Genomic DNA, 18,371 nt, shown 5'->3' with positions numbered 1-18,371 from the left:
TGTACGATATGGGTATCAAACGAAAGGTGTTACTGAGCATTAAGAGGGAGTAGGCATTAGGTCTATAGGTGGACGGACGCCTTTTCGAGATATCGCCATTAGGGTGGGCCAGGGGTGACTCTAGAATGTTTGTACGATATGGGTATCAAACGAAAGGTGTTACTGAGCATTTTAAGAGGGAGTGGGCATTAGGTCTATAGGTGGACGCCTTTTCGAGATATCGCCATTAGGGTGGGCCAGGGGTGACTCTAGAATGTTTGTACGATATGGGTATCAAACGAAAGGTGTTACTGAGCATTTTAAGAGGGAGTAGGCATTAGGTCTATAGGTGGACGCCTTTTCGAGATATCGTCATTAGGGTGGGCCAGGGTGACTCTAGAATGTGTTTGTACGATATGGGTATCAAACGAAAGGTGTTACTGAGCATTTTAAGAGGGAGTGGTCATTAGATCTATAGGTGGACGTCGTTTCGAGATATCGCCATTAGGGTGGGCCAGGGGTGACTCTAGAATGTTTGTACGATATGGGTATCAAACGAAATGTGTTACTGAGCATTTTAAGAGGGAGTGGGCATTAGGTCTATAGGTGGACGCCTTTTCGAGATATCGCCATTAGGGTTGGCCAGGGGTGACTCTAGAATGTTTGTACGATATGGGTATCAAACGAAAGGTGTTACCGAGCATTTTAAGAGGGAGTGGGCATTAGGTCTATAGGTGGACGCCTTTTCGAGATATCGCGATTAGGGTGGGCCAGGGGTGACTCTAGAATGTTTGTACGATATGGGTATCAAACGAAAGGTGTTACTGAGCATTTTAAGAGGGAGTGGGCATTAGGTCTATAGGTGGACGCCTTTTCGAGATATCGCCATTAGGGTGGGCCAGGGGCGACTCTAGAATGTTTGTACGATATGGGTATCAAACGAAAGGTGTTACTGAGCATTTTAAGAGATATCGCCATTAGGGTTGGCCAGGGGTGACTCTAGAATGTTTGTACGATATGGGTATCAAACGAAAGGTGTTACTGAGCATTTTAAGAGGGAGTAGGCATTAGGTCTATATGTAGGTGGACGCCTTTTCGAGATATCGTCATTAGGGTGGGCCAGGGTGACTCTAGAATGTGTTTGTACGATATGGGTATCAAACGAAAGGTGTTACTGAGCATTTTAAGAGGGAGTGGGCATTAGGTCTATAGGTGGACGCCATTTCGAGATATCGCCATTAGGGTGGGCCAGGGGTGACTCTAGAATGTTTGTACGATATGGGTATCAAACGAAAGGTGTTACTGAGCATTTTAAGAGGGAGTGGGCATTAGGTCTATAGGTGGACGCCTTTTCGAGATATCGCCATTAGGGTGGGCCAGGGGTGACTCTAGAATGTTTGTACGATATGGGTATCAAACGAAAGGTGTTACTGAGCATTTTAAGAGGGAGTAGGCATTAGGTCTATAGGTGGACGCCTTTTCGAGATATCGACATTAGGGTGGGCCAGGGGTGACTCTAGAATGTGTTTGTACGATATGGATATCAAATGAAAGGTATTAATAAGGGTTTTAAAAGCGAGTGGCCCTTAGATGTATATGTGAAGGCCTTCTCGCGATATCGACCAAAATGTGGACCAGGTGATCCAGAAAATCATCTGTCGGGTACTGCTAATTTATTTATATATGCAATACCACTAACAGTATTCCTGCCAAGATTCCAAAGGCTGTTGATTTCGCCTTGTAGAACTTTTTCATTTTCTTCTACTTAATATGGTAGGTGTCACACCCATTTTACAAAGTTTTTTCCAAAGTTATATTTTGCGTCAATAAACCAATCCAGTTACCATGTTTCATCCCTTTTTTCGTATTTGGTATAGAATTATGACATTTTTTTCATTTTTCGTAATTTTCGATATCGATAAAGTGGGCGTGGTTATGGTCGGATTTCGGCCATGAGTTCAGGTAAGTACGTGGGCTAAGTTTAGTAAAGATATATCGGTTTTTGCTCAAGTTATTGTGTTAACGGTCGAGCGGAAGGACAGACGGCGCTTAGGAACTCTGAATTCTTCAATGTTCGTCTTTTCAAAGCTCTTTATGCAATCAATGCTCCAATTACTAGAACCTTGATTGAGTTTAATAGAATTTTAAATTATTTGGAAATAGATTTTTCTTGCTCAAAAGAGCGCTTTTTAAATACAATAAACCCTTTTTATAAGTAAGCCATTTATTTATACTAGTAATTTGCCTACTGTTACCACATATTTCTACTTAGCCTGTAAGGTTTTGTATTCTAATTGGCTTAATAAATAAATACTAAATACTAAATAAAAAAATCCTACAAACTGCCTGATCACTGTAGCGTTTTTCAGGCGGAAGTAGTAGCCTTGGTTAAAGCAGTAGAAACACGGGAGAAAATAGCTTAAACTGCAGCCGCGATAATTTGTACATTCGAAGCCAAGCAGCAATTAAGGCTATAGTCTCTCATAGCACAACATCTAAAAGTGTGTTAGAGTGTGAGCAATCACTGGAAATAATCGAGATAGGGAGAAAAAACGGATGAGCTAGCCAAACAGGGCGCATCGCTCGAAGCTTGTAACGTAGACATTCCAATCGAATTCGGCGAGATTAAAAGAAGGCGCGGGTTATTGAACCAGAAGGAAAGGCGTGGAACAAAGCACGGGGCTGCAAAGTGTCGAAGATCATGAAGGACGGGACTGTAGGCTTATGATGAGTATTCTGAGTGAGCACTGCCTTCTAGCGCCACATGCCAGTGATAGCAGATGTGGAAGTACGAGTTAGAGAAGGAAACGAACGAGGACGGCGTGTGCTCGTGCCCTGCGCTCGCGAGGCTAGGACTCCAGCTGAATTGAGTTTGTACATCGAGTAGTTTCTGATGCATAAGTTCCAATATAGATTTCTGATTGGGGGCACATTCAACGTATAAGTTCCGATATATAATTTTGTTCATTTCATCACTTTACATGGCGCAAATTAAAGTGTTTTACTAATGTTTCATGGTACTTTATGCAGCATATGAACCTGGAGAATTTGGCATGTTAGGCAAGCATGCTAACCCCTACAATATAGCAACCGTCTATAATAAGATATAACAAAAAGAATACGAAGCCACAAAATGAAGTTTGAAGGGTGACTTCATTTCTTAAGTCACAGTCAAAGAACTTCAATATATCCTGCATTCGCTTTACGAAAAATTAAGTGAATAATTATTCACAAAAGAATGCATACGTTTACATCATTAAAATGCCAATAATCCAGCTTGTTCTAAAACAGAAATTTATACATAGTTCAGAACTACAGAAAAGAGAATGCAGCGGGACGGTTTCCACCGCCTAGGACATGGCTATGTTAAATTCGCCAGTTGAAAGCATGTAAACAGGAGCGGATTTACATAGGGGCAACATGGGCAGCTGCCCAGGACGCCGTTTCAATAGGGGCGCCAAAACTAAGACAAGGAAAACATTTTTTTTACTTATCAAAAAAAAATTTTTTTTGAATATTACAACAAGAATGAAAGATTTTTTCAATTTTTTACAGAGAAAAAATGAATCAAAGTACATCTCAAAACATTGGTACAGTTCTTAACCTTCACCCCAGTGGGACTTACATATCGCTCATTTGCTGCATTTGCACTTTTCAAAATACACAACTTTTCAGGAAGGGCAATTTTGAGATTCAACCGCCATATGGTGCGCAAGTAAATGCAACATTTGGTTTGTATCTGAAGAGCTTAGTTTTCAACAAATCATAAAGAATTTTTTACTCAACATGAAGTATGATGTAACTAACTATTCTGCAGCATTAACTCAAAAATCACGTTTTTTTATTTATGCCGGTCTTGCAGCAAATGAGCGATATGTAAACACTAAGTTTTAGCAGCTTATGTGCAGTAAATGACGTGAAAAGCCCGTCCCACATTCAAAACGACGACTGCGAGCGACAACGGCGAAAAACTGAAGCTTGACGATATTTGCCGCCAAGCACCGACGACTGATTATAATAAAAGCGACAACGACAGTTCTGCGTTAGCTCAAACAACAACAAAAAATTTAGAAAAAAGTATTGCATATGTTAAAAAAATGTATAACTAATAAATTTCAACACATATTTAAGGCTATTTGCATTTATTTTGATTTTTATTCACAGAAAGAAAAAAGGACGCCACGACCGTTGCCTGTCAAAATAGAAATAGATCTAATCTAGCGACAGCGGCATTCATGATTGGTTGCCGCTTTGTCGTGTCGTGCCCAAAAAATTCCTCCCCATAAGAACATGTGTAAAAATAACTTGACAGATGCCGCACCGTCGTTGTCGTCTTGAATCTGTTTTCCCTAAAAAATTCAAATTTAATTGAAATTTCAAATTTAAAAATCAAGTAGGCAGTGAAGTATTTTTTCGGGGAAATGCGCGAGCTCACTTTTTCAAAGGAAACTAAGATCTGAATATTTTCTCTTTCTGGTTAATTTGAAAGTTCGCGCCTCTATACAATAAGCTGCGTACATTTTATGTAATCTTAAAAGTCGTTCCGAGTTAAAAACATCAAAAAAGTGTCAGTGAATTAATGTTTTTGTGAAAAATAGAGCAATGAGTGCAAATATGAAATGGTTAAGCGGCGCAGCAAACAAAAAACGTGCAGCCGAGAAAGTGCAGAAAGGCAAAGATTTACTGTCGAAAATCCCTAAACTTTATTGTTTTTTTTTCAAACTCTTCGAAAAGAAAATGACTCCGTTGTTGATCATAACCAAAAAGGTAAAAATGCATAAGTCAATTGATCGACAGCTAGGTTAGCCCAGGTAGATTCTGGGCCAGAAAGCCAGATTTCGCTACCTAGGAGGCACCCTACTGTCAAAAATTGTGAGTTTAGTTTCAGTACGAAATATTTTCACTATAAAATTGTTTTTCAGATTGGAATGATGAACTGCAATTTAATGATATTGCGAAATCTGTGCCACCTAATAATGAGGATTTAAGATCAGATCATTTTGAAGGTTAGAATATGGGAAAAATGTGGTACCTATATAAGAGTTTTAATTATTTGTTTTATACATTATAGGTCAAAGTCTCGAAAGTGGAGAAGTCACATCAAATCCTCCTACATGTGACATACCTATTCAGGAAAATAAAGATTTGAATTCCCCACAAGACCCTAGTGGACTGGATCAATTGATTTTGAGCGATGATCCCGCCAAATGAACAATTAATGATGCAATTTGTGATCATATAGCAATACATGGATGCAAACAGAATTCTGAAGCTGAGTTCAGTCTATGCAAACGAATTTATCTTGATGGAAGCGTAAGATACCTATAAAAATCTCTTTCATAGAAATCTTCAAAATGGAGAGACAAGTCTTCGCACTTGGCTTATTTATTCTGCTAGCAAAGGAAGTGTGTTTTGTGTACCATGTCTTTTGTTCGATCCTGCTTCTTATTTCAACTGCAAAATGGGATTCAATGATTTGAAACATTCGACTCAACGGGTAAAAGAGCATGAAAATTCTCCAAGCCACAAAAACAACGTATTGAAGCTGAAAAAAAGTCACCAGGAATCAAGAATTGATAAAACGCTCGTAATTCAATTGAATGAAGAGATAGATTACTGGAGGAAAGTTTTAAACCGAGTTGTTTCTGTAACGAAAGCTTTAGCATCCCGTGGACTTCCATTCAGGGGCAGTGACGAAAAACTGGGATCTCCAAATAATGGGAATTATTTGATGTTTCTGGAAGTTGTTCTTGGCTGAACACATAAAAAAATTTGGCAACAAAGGAAGTGGCAGCACAAGTTATTTATCCAAAACGATTTGTGAGGAGTTCATAAGTTTGATGGCGAAAAAAGTGATATCTACCATTTCAGAGGAGATAAAAGTAGCAAAATATTTTTCTATCGTAGTAGAGTCGACCCCTGATATATCCCACGTTGACCAGCTATCGTTCGTTTTTAGATATGTCCAGCAAAATAGTGTCCCCATTAAACGATTTCTAAAATTCATGGAGAACACGGTGCACAAGGCGATAGAATTAGCTGATGCTATTTTAAAAACTCTGACTGACCTCGGACTAGACATTGCTGAATGTCGCGGTCAATCATACGATAACGCGAAAAACATGTCTGGAGTTTATAATGGTCTTCAAGCTCGGATAAAAGCATCAAAGCCTGCAGCTGAATACGTACCTTGCGTTGCTCATTCGCTGAATTTAGTGGGTATACATGCAGTGGAGAATTTTCCGGAAGCAGGGGCATTTTTTTTTACAATTCACAGCTTGTACAACTTTTTTACTGCATCAACGAAACGTTGGGAGCATCTGCAATCAGCTACCTCAAAACCCATCGCTTTGAAATCATTATCTACAACTAGATGGTCAGCTCGCAGTTAAAATTCTGAATGTTAATTATGTCAAAATTATTGAAGTTTTGATAGCGATTGAAGAAGATTTGACAGAAAAAGCAATTTGTCGGCAAGAAGCGAAGGGCATTCGAATTCAACTGGAGAAGCTTGAAACTTCATTTCTGACTATTTTGTGGCACTTACTGCTTGCAATATTTAATGCAGTGAGTCAAAAATTACAAGCTGTTGAATGCAGTATTGCCGAAATCATTGAACAATAAAAGGGACTGCAAAAGATTGTCTCTGACTGTCGGGATGAATTTGATGAATACGAGAAACGAGCCCTGGAGTTATCAGAAGTACCATTCCAGTAAGATACGAAAACGGAAACGTAAATTGAGAAAAAATGAATCGGTTCGTGGAAAAGTGACACTGTGCGGAAGAGAAAATTTCAGAGTAAATATCTTCAATGTTATTCTAGATAATTTGTCTGTGGAATTAGAAGAGAGACTCAAGGCATACGATAAAATCAACAAAAAATTTATGATTATCCTCAAGGCGAGCGAATTGTCTTCTAACGAAGAAATCAGAATGGAATCGAAGCCTCTGATATCTACGTTCTCGTCTGATTTGGAACCGACAACTGATGACGAATTCGTCCATTTTTTTGCTTATTGCAAAGAAAATAATATTAAGACGAAATCTCCACTGAATGTTATGAAGCTTATTCGGTCCGATAATTTGAACACAATTTTTCCGAACGTTGACATCGCATATCGCATGTTTGCTACCATGGCAGTGACTAATTGCAGCGCCGAAAGGTCTTTTTCTTGTTTGAAAAGGATAACAAATTACCTTCGCTCCAAAATGACTGAAGATCGACTCAACAGTTTAGCACTGCTTTGTTTTGAATCTGATATTCTTCTCTCTTTGATTTTTGAACATTTGATTACAGATTTTGCCTCACAAAATGTAAGACGCAAGTGTTTTTGAATAATCTTTTCCATATGTCTGTGTTATTAGTTTTCTGACAATCTATAAGTTTCTTGAAACTAAAAATATTTTGTGATACGCTTCATTATATAAATAAAAATGAAATAAATATTCTTTCTAAGAAAACTTGAATCAAATTTTTTCAATCCGTAAAATATATCAGTAATGAAATGTCACCACACGAAGGCAAGTACGGTTTTTTTTTGGAAATATTGGGGCGCGGCTTGATTTGTTTGCCCAGGGCGCTTCTAGAGGTAAATCCGGCCCTGCAAGTAAAGGAGATAAAGGGCAAGGTTAGGTTGAACTGGCCGGTCAATAAAGACATCACATATACTGAATGTGTCCATAGTGTTACCAGAACTTGTTTGACGACCAAACGGAGAAACCCAATCAGGTGACAGAACATATGTTATACAATAACTCCGTCCCTTGGCAATACTAGCAGTTCTCTAGGACCCAGCTTAATTGCTGCCTCAAGATCTGGCAAGTCTGCCGCCCCTAATAGCTGGAGCCTGAACCTGGCGAGCGCAAGACATGATCACAGAACGTGCTCAAACGTTTCTTCCTGCAGCTCACACTTCCTACACTTGCCCTTACTGACGAGGCCTAACATATAAGCATGTGACGCCAGAAAGCAGTGTCCAGTCAGTATGTCCATCGTGAGCCTTAAGTCTTCTATCTTCAGAGATTAGCCACTCTCGTTAGTCGAAAATCGTAAGGTTGCACATGATCTTAGAAATTTTGCAGCCCGCACTTTTGTCCACACCTTTCCTGCTTGATACATCATGGCCACTCCTGTCTCCTTTTGATTTCTCCCAAACGGATTAGGACGTCTATCGTCGACTCAGTGAGTGTTGCACCCTCCTTTGCCAACTTATCGGCCTTTTCGTTACCTTCTATCCCTTTATGACCGGGAACCCAGTAAAGATGTATGGTCCGGAAGTTTTTCCAATGCTCCTTTGCATTCCAGAACAGATTTTTCCTATAGAGTCCTAGCTCTAACCACACTTTTCCTCTTCTCTCCATCTTTTTTTTTCAGGTAAATTTCAAAAATTTGATTACGAATCGAAGAGTGAAAACTTTCGGCATTATAAGCGAAAAACACCCCCGGAGTATAATTTGCTAAATGTTCGAGTTCCAATGCAATTATTTTTTGGTACACGTGATTTACTTTTAACTAAGGAGGTACGTAGTAGTTTCCATTATTGACTTTAATTCCTATTTTAATATATATTGTTACGAATATTAGCAAAACTAAGGAGTGCTGACAGCTCTAAGCCGATCTAAGCAGTGACGTGAATGCACATCAATAATTCAATCATTATGTATCTACAAAAACGAATAAATAATTGCGTCTACACATATGTACACATATGTACACATTCCGACGAGCAACATTTACATACAAGGCAGCAAGAGATGAGATGTCACACACCGATGAATTTACTTATACGCTTATGTGTGTGCGGGAGACTGTAAACTGCAAACACATGCATATACCTTATCTGAGTTGTCACAAGAGAGAGCAATAATTTGTGCACGTAGTTGTGGCTGGCGATTTTGTAGCCGAAACAACTAGTAACTTCTGGAAATCGAAGAGCCTAGAAATATGCAGCGTAAACTATAAAAGCAGTGCAGGCGAGTAAGAAGTAATTCAGTTTGATTTGAATTGTCAAGCAGTTACGAGTAAGACGATATCTAGCGAGCAATAGCACTATTATTTTGAAAGTCAGTTTCCTTTAAGATATCAGTTTGGTTATTAAGCTATTCGTTGCACAGTTTGAGGGTTATTGTGAAGTACTTAATAAAGGCCATTTTCCCATCATTCAATATTGGAGTTATTTATTCAACAGTTTAGTGATTCGAACTTAGCAGAGGATTGCAAATAAGAGGATTTCCAGTAAATTCGTTACAATTGGTGTCAGAAGAGGAATTGTTGAATAAATTCCGGAGGACAACAAGGACATGGCAAAGTTAAGTGAATTGAAGATCCCGCAACTGAAGAAGGAGTTGGAGAGCCGTGGATTGAATACAAGCGGCGTTAAACTCGAACTTCAGGCACGGCTACGAGAAGCAATGGAAGCAGAAGGAATTGATGTGGAAGAGCATGTCTTTCATCTTGATGGCGAGGAGACAACAAAAATTGAAGAGAAGAACGAAACACCGCAGACGGTTACCAGTACAGATTTGAACATGATTTTAGCTGCAATATCTGCTCAAACATCGACAGTGTCATCTCAACTGGCAGAACAAAAGACATATATGGCATCACAACTAGAATCGCAGGAGAACCGTATAACATCCAAGATGGAAGAACAGAAGACATATATGGCATCACAACTAGAATCGCAGGAGACACTTTTAACATCCAAGATGGAAGCACAAGAGGCACGTATAACAGAAATATCATCACAAATATCCACAAATATGTCATCACAGCTGGAAGAACAAAAGACATATATGGCAACCCAACTGAAAGAACAAGAGGCACGCATAACAGTACAACTAGAAGCACAAGAGGCGCGTATATCATCAAAACTCGAAGCGCGCATGGACGAAAAAATAATGCAGTTTGAAGAAAAATTCGAGGCAGAGGTGGATGCGTTGAGAGGTCGTATACAGGAATTGCAACTTAATCGGCCGGCTGCTTCAGCGAGTAATACAAAGGTAAAAACTCCATCTTTTGACGGTTCTGTTCCTTTTCAGGTCTTTAAGCTACAGTTTGAGAAGACCGCAGCAGTGAACCAATGGAATGCTGAAGATAAAGTTGCTGCACTGTTCGTGGCATTGAAGGGGCCAGCAGCCGAAATCCTACAGACGATTCCCGAAGGAGAGCGGAACAACTATGAAGCATTGATGGCCGCTGTCGAGAGACGTTACGGAAGCGAGCATAGGAAACAGATATTCCAAATTGAGTTGCAAAACCGTCACCAAAGAGCGAATGAGACTTTGCAGGAGTTTGCCTCGGATGTTGAAAGGTTGGCTCATCTCGCAAATGCGGACGCACCCGTGGAATACACCGAGAGGGTAAAAATCCAGAGTTTTATAAATGGCATACGGGACGTGGAAACGAAGCGAGCTACATACGCAAACCCAAAGCTCACATTTGCTGAAACGGTATCACATGCATTGACTCAGGAAACTGCCTCCCTATTAAGTAAACCAGCATATAAAGCACGCCGTGTGGAAGTAGAAAGGCCAGAGTGGGTAGAAACAATTTTGGAAGCACTGAAGGGATCTCAACAGAAGAATGCCGGAGTTATTAAATGTTTCAAGTGCGGCAACCCAGGTCACATTGCACGTCATTGCGATCTTGGTCCTAATAGTTGCAACAATGTGGGTGGCCATAAACGCAAAGCTGGAGGAGATGAGCAAGAGCGAGTAAGAGGTAGAGAGCTAGACCGGGCTATTGAATGTCCTGTGATATCTGTGTCGCAAATTGGAGGGAAATCAAGCAGTCTTACCGTCAGAGGGAATGTGGATGGCAAGGAGCGTGTACTGACTGTAGATACGGGCGCATCTCATTCCTTGATCCGATCTGATTTGGTTAACAGGAAAGTAAAGCGGTTACCTGGAGCAAGGTTGCGTACGGTCACTGGCGAGTATAATCAAGTCCAGGGAGAAGTAATATGTGAAGTCTTAATTGGGAAGGTCATGGTTTTACACAAATTCGTTGTGGCGGAGATTGTCGATGAAGTTATATTGGGAGTGGATTTCTTGGTTGACCATGACATCAAGATCGATATGCGGAGAAGGGCGATGCATTATAAGAACCAGGATGTGCCAATTAACTTCAGTTTGGAAAAAGGTTTCAGCAGTAATAGAGTACTGGTGGAGAAAAGTCGACAAAGGCCACGAAAGTCAAAGGTAAAGGTTGATGAAACGAATGGGCCAAATAAATCAAAATCAAAAGTACCTGCGAGAGAAACACTGGCATTGACAAAACCTAAAAGACGTAGGAAAATGAAGCAACGAATTTTCGAGAAGGAATGCGAGGGTAGTTTCAATCCAGAGCGCACTACTGTGGGGAAACGTGGGAACGATACTGATTATGCAAAGCAAATCCGTCCAGCGCAAGCTCTACAAAGTAGTTCTTCATTGGCCAAGCAACAGAGTGCGAGAGAACGATCCAGAATAATGAGTAGTAAGATGGAACAGAGGTACGACAGGGAAAATAATTCGGAAGGTTTCCGGAATGGAGATTTGGTACTGTTAAACAACCCTCACCGGCGGAAAGGTGTCCCAGCCCAATTTCGGTGCAGTTGGGAAGGCCCGTACAAGATTGTGAAGAAGCTCAGTGATACCATCTACCGCATACAAAGCATTGAGAAACCACGGAGTAGAAGAGTGGTACATTTGGCGATGCTAGCAGCGTTTAGATCGAGAGATTTGTCTGATCGGGACGATCAGACTTAGGTGGAGGGCAGTGTTACGAATATTAGCAAAACTAAGGAGTGCTGACAGCTCTAAGCCGATCTAAGCAGTGACGTGAATGCACATCAATAATTCAATCATTATGTATCTACAAAAACGAATAAATAATTGCGTCTACACATATGTACACATATGTACACATTCCGACGAGCAACATTTACATACAAGGCAGCAAGAGATGAGATGTCACACACCGATGAATTTACTTATACGCTTATGTGTGTGCGGGAGACTGTAAACTGCAAACACATGCATATACCTTATCTGAGTTGTCACAAGAGAGAGCAATAATTTGTGCACGTAGTTGTGGCTGGCGATTTTGTAGCCGAAACAACTAGTAACTTCTGGAAATCGAAGAGCCTAGAAATATGCAGCGTAAACTATAAAAGCAGTGCAGGCGAGTAAGAAGTAATTCAGTTTGATTTGAATTGTCAAGCAGTTACGAGTAAGACGATATCTAGCGAGCAATAGCACTATTATTTTGAAAGTCAGTTTCCTTTAAGATATCAGTTTGGTTATTAAGCTATTCGTTGCACAGTTTGAGGGTTATTGTGAAGTACTTAATAAAGGCCATTTTCCCATCATTCAATATTGGAGTTATTTATTCAACAGTTTAGTGATTCGAACTTAGCAGAGGATTGCAAATAAGAGGATTTCCAGTAAATTCGTTACAATATATATTTTTTTTTATTTCTCAGGATGTCACGCTCCTCACCCAAAAACTGAATAACACCAAATATACTCTATATGCACTCGACGGTTTAAATCACATCGACTTACTATATTCCACAGCAGCACCACGACTCATTTATAAACAAATTATTAGCTATGTCAAGCATTTGTATAACTAAAAGTCTTTTCGAATATAAGATAAGGATAAACTTATAAGTCAGAGGCCAGTCACTAATATCTTAATGGGATTGTGATTTACAAATATATCCGATCCTTTTCAGCTATCCGTTAATTTGGCTGAATATTTGCCTGAATATTTGCCAAAAGTATTTAATTTAAATTTTTTCATTTTTATTATTTTATGTATTTTTTTGTATATCAAGTTTAAAGTTTTGGTTAAGAATGAAGTTTCTTAGCTTTATCTCGTTGCAGTCTTATTTCATTATAAGTTGACCAGGGAGTCTTTAGGACATAGTATATGATTTCGGGCCAGGTACCTCAAACATATGGGTTCTTAAAAATACCATTTTCTAGAAATATACCGAGCTTTAAATATTTATCGAATTCTATTTCCTCACCCTTGGCCAGTTTTTTTTAACTTTAAATAGCTTTAGACTCTTCATAGCACTGCAAATACTTAAATCAGTTCTTGAAGAGGAGAGGAAGAAGACGGGTCCAATTAATTAATTTTTTTTTTTTTTTTGTACTTAAATTTATTCATTTAATTTATAGTTAAATTTGTTTCTTAATTAATAGCTTAATGTATTGTAACGAATTTGCTGCAACTCCTCTTATTTGCAACCCTCTGCTAAGTTCGTATCGCTAAACTGTTGAATAAATAACTCCAGTATGTAATAAGTACAAGTACTTCACAATAACACTTGTACTTTGCAACGAATAGCTTACTTAATAACCAAACTGATTGACAGCTCAAATGAAACTCTACTATTCAAAATAATACTGCTATAGCTCGCTAGATAGCGCTTAATCCAAATCTCAAATCAAACTGAATTACTTCTTACTCGCCTGCCCCGCTTTTATAGTTTACGCTGCATACTTCTAGGCTCTTCGATTTCCAGAAGTTACTAGTTAGTTTCGGCTACAAAATCGCCAGCCACAACTACGTGCACAAATTATTGCTCTCTCTTGTGACAACTCAGATAATATATATGCATGTGTTTGTGCATTGCCGCTCCGCTGCTCTTATACGTACATATGTGTAGACGCAATTATTTATTCGTTTATGTAGATACATAATGATTGAATTATTGATGTGAATGTTTGTAGTTTACAGTCTCTCGCGCATACATAGGCGTATAAGTAAATGCATCTGTGTGTGACATCTTTCGGCTGCCTTATATATGTGTATACTTGATTTGATTATTAACGTAAATACTGCTTGGCATGGCCTTAGCATCGCCTCAGTGATGGGATAACTTAGCGATGCCAACATCCGTGACACTGCCCTCCACCTAAGTCTGATCGTCCCGATCAGACAAATTTCTCGATCTAAACGTTGCCAGCCTTTCCAAATGGACCACTTTCATTTTGGTTCGTGGTTTACCGATGGTTTGTATGCGGTACACTACATCGTTGATCCGTTTTACAACCTTGTATGGGCCTTCCCAATTACATTGCAATTTCGTGGACAAACCTTTTTTTCGTTGCGGGTTGTATAACAGCACCAAATCTCCTTCCTGAAAACCTTCTGAATTAATTGCTTTATCATATCTGGCTTTCATCTGATCACTCATAATCTTTGTTCGTTGCCTTATCAGATCATGTATTTCTCTTAGCTCTTCTTCCAAATCACTAGTGGATTTCCTGACATTTCTCTCCGCATTGGCATCTATCCCAAACTTCAAATCAGCTGGCAGTCTAAGGTCATTGCCAAAAATTACTTTTGCAGGGGTTTGGCCCGTTGTCTCATGCACTGCTGATCGGTAAGCCATCAAGAATAATGGTATGCGGGTATCCCATTCTTTATGGTACTTGTCCACTACTTTCCTTAAGTGCTCCTCCAATGTTCTATTGAATCGTTCTACCATACCATCGGATTGAGGATGCAATGCAGTTGTCCGTGTTTTTCGAATGCCCAATGACTTAAACATTTCCTGGAACACAGCTGATTCGAAATTCCTGCCTTGGTCAGAATGTAACTCCATTGGTACACCATACCTTGCAACCCAATTGTTTATAAACACTTCTGCTACCGTTTCCGCTTCTTGATTTGGGATTGGGTATACCTCTGGCCATTTGCTGAAATAATCCATAACTACCAGTACATATTTGTTTCCGCCGTTGCTAGTAGTAAATGGACCGGCGACATCCATAGCGATCCTTTCAAATGGCGCACCTGAGTTATATTGCTTCATCTGGCCATGACTTCGTGTTCTGGGCCCTTTCGCTCTGCTGCAAACCTCGCAGTTCGCAATCCACTCAGTGACCGACTGACGGCAACCAACCCAATAGAATCTGCAGAATATGCAGCTCGCTGAGCACATCAGGAATCCTCTTTCTCGGAACAACTATCAGTTTATTCTTGTGTTTACCATCCTCACTCTCCCATACTCGATGAAGGCAACCGGATATCAATTCTAAACTGTTCCACTGTGCCCAATATGACTTCGCAATGGGACTCTCTGCTGATATCTCTTCTCTGTTTGGTCTTTCATTTCGTTCGAGCCCTTGCATAACACGTGACAGATCTGCATCTTCTAGCTGGCACTTTCTTAGCTGTTCCTTGTCCCATTCATCTGTACATGTTATAGTCATTAGCCGGACATCTATAATGTCTTCTTTAGCCTCGGCTTTTGAACAGTGCTTGCATTCCAAACTACATGGTCTTCGTGACATTGCATCGGCATTTCCATGGGTACTACCTTTTCGATGCTCAATGGAAAAGTCATGGCTTTGTAGCCGCTCGATCCACCGTGCCAATTGTCCTTCCGGATTACGGAACTGCAGTAGCCATTTTAAAGCCGCGTGATCTGTCCTGACACGGAATTGCTGGCCGTAGAGGTATTTGTGAAAATGTTTAACGCACTCTACCAATGCCAACAGCTCTCTCCGCGTAACGCAGTAGTTCCTCTCTGGTTTTCCAATCGAGCGGCTGTAATATGCAACTACCTTCTCCTGTCCATCGACCAGTTGTGATAAAACGCCTCCTATAGCATATCCACTCGCATCTGTATCTAGAATAAATGTTGCTCCTGGAATCGGATATGCTAACATTGGGGCAGTGCACAAACGCTCCTTCAATGTTTGGAAAGCCACTTCTTGCTCCTTCTTCCATTCAAAAGCTTTATTTTTTCTTGTAAGCTCATGGAGGCTATGGGCTACGCTGGAAAAATTTTGTACAAATCGGCGGTAATATGTGCACAGCTCAAGGAAACTTCTTAATTCATGTAGGTTCTGTGGTCTTGGCCAATCCTTTACAGCCTCTATCTTTTGGTTCGCAGTGCAGATGCCCTCTGTCGTTACCTTGTGACCCAAATAATTTACTTCCTTTTTAAACAGCGAACACTTTTTGGGACTTAACTTCAGACCAGCGCCAGCTATTCTTTGGAAAACTTCCTCCAAGTTCTTAAGATGTTCATCGAAATTCTTGCCCAATACGATGATGTCGTCCAGGTACACCAAGCATGTTTTCCAATGTAGTCCTTTCAATACCTGATCCATGAGTCTCTCGAAAGTAGCTGGTGCATTACATAGTCCAAAGGGCATTACTGTAAATTGCCAAAGACCATCTCCGACGCTGAAGGCTGTTTTCTCTTTGCTTCCTCCTTTACCTCTACTTGCCAGTAGCCGCTTTTCAAGTCCAGTGTGGAAAACCATGTCGTACCAGAGAGCGAGTCCAGAGTGACGTCAATTCTTGGCAATGGGTAGCTATCCTTTTTCGTAACGTCATTCAACTTCCGGTAGTCCACGCAAAACCAAATTTTTTTATCCTTCTTCTTTACAAGTACTACCGGTGAGCTCCAGGGACTAGCTGGTGGTTCGATGACGCCGCTGTCGCTCATTTCTTGTATAATTTGACTCACAACTTCCCGCTTCGCCAGTGGAACACTACGTGGAGCTTGACGGATCGGCCTCGCATCTCCAGTGTCAATTTGATGTTTCACAACGTTGGTGCGGCCTGGTTTAGAACCATCCTGGTCAAATATGTTCGCGTACTTTAGGAGCAGTTGTTTTGCCTTACTCTGATATGCTTCCTCTAGCCCCTGCGTCCATGCCGTGATGTCATTTGAAATATTAGTATTACTAGCTGAAACGTGTTCCTGGAGCTGTTCACAATTAATAACTACTTCAGCCTCTTGGCATCTTCCCAAAATAGCTCCTTTAGTCAGTTTGAGTGGTGAATTGAACTCATTGAGTACTCTTACCGGAATACGTCCATCTTGTTTTGTCATAGCCAGGGTTTTTTCTACAAGTATGTTCAGTGCTGATTTGTTTGCTGCTTCGACAACCCACAATTTGTTTGTCCCACAATCTCCATCAACCTTTGCCCAGATGACTGCTTCGGATTTTGGTGGTATTCGCTGACTCTCTTCCACCAGCACTCGTTTACTGCTGTAGCCTTTCTCGTAGCCGAAATTAAGTGGTACATCCATGTTCTTATATCGCATCGTCTTGCTTTGCATGTCGATATTGATGCCCTGGTCGATTAAGAAGTCCACTCCAATTATGATTTCATCAACAATCTCTGCCACTATAAAATTGTGTACTACCGTGACGTTCCCAATTGCGACTTCACATGATACTTCTCCTAGAATCGTGCTGTCTTCTCCAGTGGCTGTACGCAATCTTGCTCCATGCAATGGTCTTATCTTCTTGTTGACTAAATCCGCTCGAATAATGGAATGAGATGCACCCGTATCTACAGTCAGTAAACGTTCCTTTCCATCCACATGTCCTCCGACAGTAAGATTGTTTGACCTTCTTCCAATTTGTGAGATAGAGATTATGGGGCATTCAATTGAGGGAGCCAGCTGTCGCCCCTTGCGGCTGACTCGCTTTAGTTTAACGATTGAGTGTACTTGGAGATTTGCTCATCTCCTTCAGCTCTGCGTTTACGGCCACCCACATTGTTGGAGCTATTGGAACCGGTGCTGCAATGTCGTGCAATATGACCTGGGTTGCACTTGAAACATTTAATCACTCCGGCATTTTTCTGTTGTGATCCCTTCAGTGCTTCCAAAATTGTGTCTACCCAATCTGGTCTTTCCACTTCCACACGATGAGCTTTGTATGCTGGTTTACTCAATAGTGAGGCCGTTTCCTGAGTCAATGCATGTGATACCGTTTCAGCAAATGTCAGTTTTGGGTTTGCGTATGTAGCTCGTTTCGTTTCCACGTCTCGTATGCCATTTATAAAACTCTGGATTTTTACCCTCTCGGTGTATTCCACGGGTGCGTCCCCATTTGCGAGATGAGCCAACCTTTCAACATCTGAAGCAAACTCTTGCAATGTCTCATTTGCTTTTTGGTAGCGGTTTTGCAACTCAATTTGGAATATCTGTTTTCTATGCTCGCTTCCATAACGTCTCTCGACAGCGGCCATCAATGCTTCATAGTTGTTCCGCTCTCTTTCGGGAATCGTCTGTAGGATTTCGGCTGCTGGCCCTTTCAATGCCACAAACAGAGCTGCAACTTTATCTTCAGCATTCCAGTTATTCGCTGCCGACGTCTTCTCAAATTGGAGCTTAAATACCTGGAATGGAACAGAACCATCAAACGTTGGGGATTTTACCTTCAGAGTAGACGTTGAAGTGATTGGACGGTTCAATTGTAACTCCTGAATCCGATCTTTCAAAGCATCCATCTCGGCCTCCACTTTATTTTGTCGTTCACTAACAGCCTCCAGCTGCGATGAGAATTTTGTTTCCTGTGCCTCCAGCTTTGTTGAGGTACGCTCTTCTTGTGCTTCGAGCTGTAATGTTATGCGTGC

This window comes from Eurosta solidaginis, chromosome 3 (genome assembly GCF_040869045.1).
Source record: "Eurosta solidaginis isolate ZX-2024a chromosome 3, ASM4086904v1, whole genome shotgun sequence".
Classification (NCBI taxonomy): Eukaryota; Metazoa; Arthropoda; class Insecta; order Diptera; family Tephritidae; genus Eurosta; species Eurosta solidaginis.
The sequence above is the reverse complement of the archived record's forward strand: the minus strand, read 5'-3'. Positions refer to the sequence as shown.